This window comes from Convolutriloba macropyga, chromosome 5, assembly GCF_964194025.1.
Source record: "Convolutriloba macropyga chromosome 5, txConMacr16.3, whole genome shotgun sequence".
Classification (NCBI taxonomy): Eukaryota; Metazoa; Xenacoelomorpha; order Acoela; family Convolutidae; genus Convolutriloba; species Convolutriloba macropyga.
This window is the reverse complement of record NC_134472.1, coordinates 72,399,591-72,405,733: the sequence shown is the minus strand read 5'-3', so window position 1 is coordinate 72,405,733 and position 6,143 is coordinate 72,399,591. Positions and strand designations below refer to the sequence as shown.

The following is a 6,143-nucleotide window of genomic DNA, read 5'->3' as shown; positions in this document are numbered from 1 at the left end:
CGGACCTACATTCATCGTTGCCGGATGGTGTACACGGTCCTTTTTAAAGGAGGTAAAAACAGTGCAAATTGAGCACGAAACGACTAAGTAACTCTTAAAAGCTCCTAAGAAATTTTGTCAGTTTTTGCCGGAATTTAACACCGTGAAGATTATTATTTTTCTGAAGTTTTTCAATTTGGAAAAAGAACCTTAGTGCGCGATAGCTTCGTTTTGAACTTTCTTCATTAAGAATTAGCGAAATGGTTTCATAACTGCAGTTTTTATCCGAGATCACTTAAGTGAAAATAGTTTTTGATATACAAAAAACAATTTGATAGAAAGTGATTCGTTTCTTATTTTCAACAATTGAAGAAATCTTGTACCTGTTTATTTTCAATACAATTTTAGGATATTAGTAGTGATGTAAAACGAATTGTCGATAACTATGAATATAACATCATTGTAGTGCATATAAATATCTTCATCAGAACAATCAAATATTTATTGTTCGCTGAAAATTTTTTATCAATTTTGAGAAATATTGGTTACTTTTGTCCTGCGCTAAGGCGAAAGCTTTTACTACAAATCTACTAGCACTGATGAAAACGCTCGACTTAACGTCAAAGCAAATGGCTTGTGGGGTCTAGATTCCGCAGAATTGTTTTTCGACGTTTATTGGTCAAGTGCTGCCCAAAAGAAGCCAAGGAAGCCTACAAATATCACGAAGAAATTTAAAATCTAAAATACGCATTTTGAAAATTGAAAATAAAAATGATATTTTCAGTTTTTTCCTCCAGTCCTATATAACCAGTATTTTGTACCCCAAAATATGCACGTTTTGGAACGGATTTCTTTTCCGGTTGTCAATGAAATTTATTTTATATTTTTGAAGTTTTTTCGAGACTTCTCTTTAGTTGCAAACTAATGTTTAAGAGCGGGTAATCTGTAAAGAGTCAGCCTCTTCGAAAGTTTTAATCCAACTTCTTCAGTTAATGGAATATAAAGATCATTTTCTGCTGAGACTCATTTTCTGCTGAGACTCAAAACTGTAGCCATCTGAACCTGTTTCTCCTATAAGTGATTAACATCTGTTTTAGGATATTTACGCCGGTGTGATTATAAAGTTTACTGTTACACGTATGTTTTGAGATATTTAATTCCATGCCTCAGCGGCCCGTGGGATTTGATATGAAACTATCACAACCGATCGTGGGATTAGATTATCCATTTGAGTATGCTAAACATACGTGTAATAGCGACTGCTAATTTTTTGTCGGATTATTGAACGAACATATCAAAGTGCATTGGGTATAAAGGCATATGGAATTGGTTAAATTGTCCTGACAGCGATTGAAAACCAATATTAATGAAGATTCTGATCCTGGATTGATCAAGAAATTTAGTCATTCGTTGAGAGGCAACCTTTTACTTGCTATTTGATTTTTCGTTGCGGCATGGAAATTAAGTTTTCATACACTCCTTGAATACGCTGACAAACTTCCACCGAATTTGATTGCTGGTTTGAGGCAATCTGTGTATAATAGTTAAGTTATGCAAGCTGATTTTTAGGTCAATTAAGGGTAGGGACTATTCCTCCGTCATTATATTTTTTCTTCATTTTTAAAATTAGAATGCCATAAGATGCCTCAATTCCTTTAGCATTTGCATGCCAAATGAGCGAAGCCGGACAGTGGATTAAATTGCGGAAAATTAGCATGCAAATAGGATTTATGAAGCTCCCTTGCAATATTTGATGCAGATTTATGGCTGCTACAGAGAGTGGCAGGGAAAAGCGTGTGCCACACCAGTCAGGAAAAGCGTGGAAAAAGTGATTCCCTAAAATGCCAGCTAAGTTTAGTGGGACTGGGATCAAATCGAATCGAATGCATTTAAATTGCAGTTGCAAAGTTGAACTGAGTAAGTAAGTGCGTTAGTTGGTTGCCTGGTCGATACTTGTGAAGTTAAGATTTAAGCTGCGGATTGACTTGTGGGGCTGACTTGACTTGACTTGACGTAGCAGGGATTGAACGAAAGTAGTGCTTAGTTTTCTCTCTTTTTCTGTCACTAACACTACCACAGCCACCAATGTATATTTCACTCTTACCAACCAGCAGCTAACTCTTTCTCTAAGAGTGCTTGGTGGTGTTGCTGTTGTTGGTGGTGGTGGTAGAAGGAACTAAAACTAGAAGCAAAATGAGAGAGAGGTACTCTCTATTTCTCGCTTTTCTGTGCTGTGAACAATTATTTTAAGATACGTGCCTCCACCCGTTGCGCGCTTTAATCCCCTTTCAAGCTGCAACAACTATTGCGTGTTGGTTGTAGTGGAGATATTTCGCTGTAAGCAAGATAGCTTTAGCGCTCTATTCCCTACTCTACTATCCTACTAGCTCTATCTATCTCCCCCCACCCCTCTCTCTCATTCCTTTCCCTCGCTCCTCGCTCGCTTTACTAGAGGCTAAGGATAGAGTAAAATGAAAGGAGCCAGTGTTGAATTATGAAAATGAAAAAGATAGAAAAATCACTTGAGGCTGGACCAATCCGTTTTCCATTGCTTAATGCCTGTTCGATTTTTCCTGTCCTTCCATTATTTGTATATTCGTGCCATAATATTCTATGTCTGTTTTGTATGGTGTGTAACGTAGCCTGCCATTTTCCATCTATTTGCTAGATTCTTCTCTTCTGTCCAACATATTCTTCCATTCCTAGTTACTTACTTAACTCTCTCTCTCTCGCTCTCTCTCTATTTCTTTCTCTCCCCTCCTCTCTCTCTCTCTCGTTCTCTACTTCTAGTTGTAGCTTGCTAGAGAGAGCTAGCTACTAGCTCTTTTCTTTTTTCTTTGCCTGTTGTGTTATACGCACTGTGCCACTTTACTTTAGCCTAAATACTACAACCAATACCAACTATTAATTCTACCTAACATACCATTCCGTGTCTTCTTGTTCTATCTATCTTTCTCTCCACTCTCTCTCTCAGCGGCTCAGTTTTGTTTCTAATAATATTCGAGTCCCCCTTTCTTTATCCACTACTACCACATTTTGATTAGTTATTATATCGCATTTGCTTCAAAGCTCGCTCTCGCCCTCTCTGTCCCCCGTGCGCTCTCTCTCTCTCTCTATCCTTGGGCCTATCTAGAATTATCACGGTCACGCCAAACCAGCTGTTTTTCCCGAGCGCACAATCGCCCAACTTGCCTTAGATCCATTTCCTACTCCTTGCTTGGATAGAAAACAAGGGAAACAAATTCACAGTTTGTGAACTTACAAGCAAAATTAACGGCCGCGAAAATAACTTTTCAGTCAAGTTTATACCACCGCTTTGATAAACATTCTTGCCAACCATTTTATAGAAATATGTTGGAAGGCAACCGAAAAGTCTTTGATCGTGAAACGGAGTTCATTATTGAGTGAAAAATTATAGGTGTTGTGTTTGATTTTATAGACTCGTCCATTTACAATGCACCATTGCTATTGAGCCATTAAGTGTCCATGAATCGAACCCTACTTGAAGGTGAGCTATTTCAAATGACATTTTAAATATGCCATAAATTCATCCGTGACTAAAGTTTTACATGTTTTGAAGCAACAAATACAAATGCTAGCTTATTTTTGTATGCATATTATTAGTGTATAAACTAACACTATCAAGCACAAAAACCTGAAAACAAACTAACCATGAAAAATTTTTGCGTTAGTATATTTCCGTACAGAGTAAGGTGCGTCTAAGTTTTTTTTTAAATGGCCAAATACGAAAAGGTATCGTGTCGCTATAAACGCGTCATTTCATGCTTGCTTTCTCAAACTAATTTTTTAAGTAGTCTTCGCCCTTAAATGCTCTGCATCAAATTAGGCTTTAATTGCATTTTTGTGGGCTGTTCATATTCTTGTCTTGTGACTTTCTCAGAAAACAGAGTTTGACTTTTTTTGTTGATTCATGCTATGCGACTATTGAAATCTCGCGCTTCCCTTTTAGACCATTTTTGTTGCGACCCACTTTAGTGGGGGAGGAACTATATACTCAAACGGTTTTTTTGTCTTGTTAAGTCAATTTTCGCCGATCAACATGTTCGTCGTAGAGGGTTGTGTGTGGTATCATTAAAAAGCCCGTCCAGCGCAGAAGATAGAACTGAAAAGATTTTTTTGATTTCGTTTTTCCACGGAGTTATCGGGGCTTAAAATTTTGTGAACATTTGACTGATTTTCGTTCTTACTGTTCACATTTTCCATAGTTTTACGCAATTGTTGCCAATTTTGCTTCAAAATATATTAGAATTGGCAACGATAGTGTTGTTGGGTTCACCTCTAAAAACAAATGGGGGCTGTTGAAATGTTTGATCCAATTTTTTGGCCAAAATTTTTCAAAATTCAGTCTCATCAAAAATGACACGAAATAAGCTTTAGTCTCTTTCGTTTGCATTGACCGAATTAACATCCCTAAAAAGCGCTGAAACAATCTTTATCAACTCATTAGCATTTTGTGAACAATTTCGTGTTCCCAAAAGACGAAAGGCAATAGGAAGGCTAGCTTTGAATTAATCGTTCCAAAAAAATTCGGATTGCAATTAGTTGATTTTTCTTAAATCACCTTTTTTGCTTTTTCTTACAATAATTACAGAATAATATGAATCAAGGCGTACTAATGCCAGATGGAATTGGCTTGTCAGAGAGTTTCAAGGGAACTTATCTATTTTCTTATTAGATAGCTTATGGTTTTCACTTTTGTAAAAACATCTTTCTAAAATAAACAATGATGAGCTTTGCGGCTTTTTCCTCTTTGTTGGCCAACTTGTAGCTTCGGGTCAGCAAAAACAGGTCGCATCGTGTTTCTGATGAATTAAAGTTTAATGCGGGTTTAAGTTCTAAGTAATGGTTTTCTGCTGCGATACTACGAGTTTTCACAGAAAAATTGTCAGATATCAAAATTGTGATATCTGACAATTTATATCACAAAATTGTCAGATATCAGAAAATTGATATAACAAAATTGGCATATTAATTATCTGAAAATTGGCATCTTAAAAGAAGGCGAAACTGAAGGCATCAGTTCTTCATTTATAGTTTTTAGTCTTCGTGTTGTAGCAGAATTCGATGAAATTTTGACTTCGTTTGTCGTTTTTGTTGTCGAATGATAAATTCTGAACAATATCAGGTGTTATCGGCGTCCTATGGCAGAACAAGAAACCGCTTTCACTGATTTAAGTTGATATTTACAGTTTTTCATGACTTCGAAATCAAATCTTTAAAAAGAATGTATGGAAATTTTCTTTGCATTTTGCTGATCTTTTTTGTCTACTTATACTTAGTCTCATTAACTACAGGTCAAGTATGCACAGGTGCATATTACAGGTGCATATCAAATTATTGGTGTTAGAGAAAAGCACAATTGAAATGATTTTGGGTTTTCAGTTAACTGCTTATTGTTTTAACGGCTTCGATACCGGTTCTTTGCAAAATGTTTATTTTTTTTTTGATATTTGTTTTTTTATCGTTTTTTTGTAGACGTATGGCATATTCTTAGTTACAGATCTTAATTGCTTTTGTTTGAGAAATTAATGAACTTAATTTTGCATTTATTTTGCTCGCTAATGTTTTAATGCCTTTGAATTAAGTTTTTTTGAAAAATAACATACAGGTTTTAACTTTCTCTTTTTGTTCTTTTATTATACTTATTACCTAGTCTCATTATTGAACGGTCATATATCTCGTTATTGGTGTTCAAAGAAGGCCCTATTGATTACATATTAAATTTCACGAAATAGATTGTTTTAACGGCTTCGACACTGTTTTTTTTTTGCTAAATTTTAATTTTTCTCTGCTGTTTTGTGTTCAGAAAACTGAATCCAAATTAACAACTGTCATAGTACTTATGTACATGAAAACTGTAGAAAACAACTTTTCTAGAGAGCGAGGAAAAGACAACACAAAAATGAAATTTTTCATTCATCTTGTGGTTTTTTTCTGGCTGCCTGAACAACTTTTTTTTGGGTGCAGTTTGATGGCTCTATTTTTCGAGACTATTTCATTATATTTAGAAAATTAAGTTTCATAATTTTCCTTCGATTTGTAACGTAAATATTATTGAAAAGAAAGAAAAACCGCTGTTTAGTTTTCTTTTAATTGTACAATATTAAAATTTTTCAAATATGGAAAACATGAAATTAAGAAAA

The 6,143-nt window shown here is 35.2% G+C and overlaps 1 protein-coding gene across 6 annotated transcripts in view; it reads left to right on the top strand.

The window, feature by feature from the left end:
- The first annotated feature begins 2,494 nt into the window (after nt 1-2,494).
- The window catches only part of LOC142339617 (uncharacterized), a 111,081-nt gene continuing 107,432 nt past the window's right edge, over nt 2,495-6,143 (top strand). For 4 of the 6 annotated variants that reach the window (XM_075389784.1, XM_075389782.1, XM_075389783.1 and 1 more), the window contains exon 1: nt 2,495-3,487. The gene's annotated coding sequence lies outside the window, so the exon portion shown is untranslated. The remainder of the gene's footprint in view (nt 3,488-6,143) is intronic. The other 2 variants (XM_075389785.1, XM_075389786.1) reach the window with 2 other exon arrangements.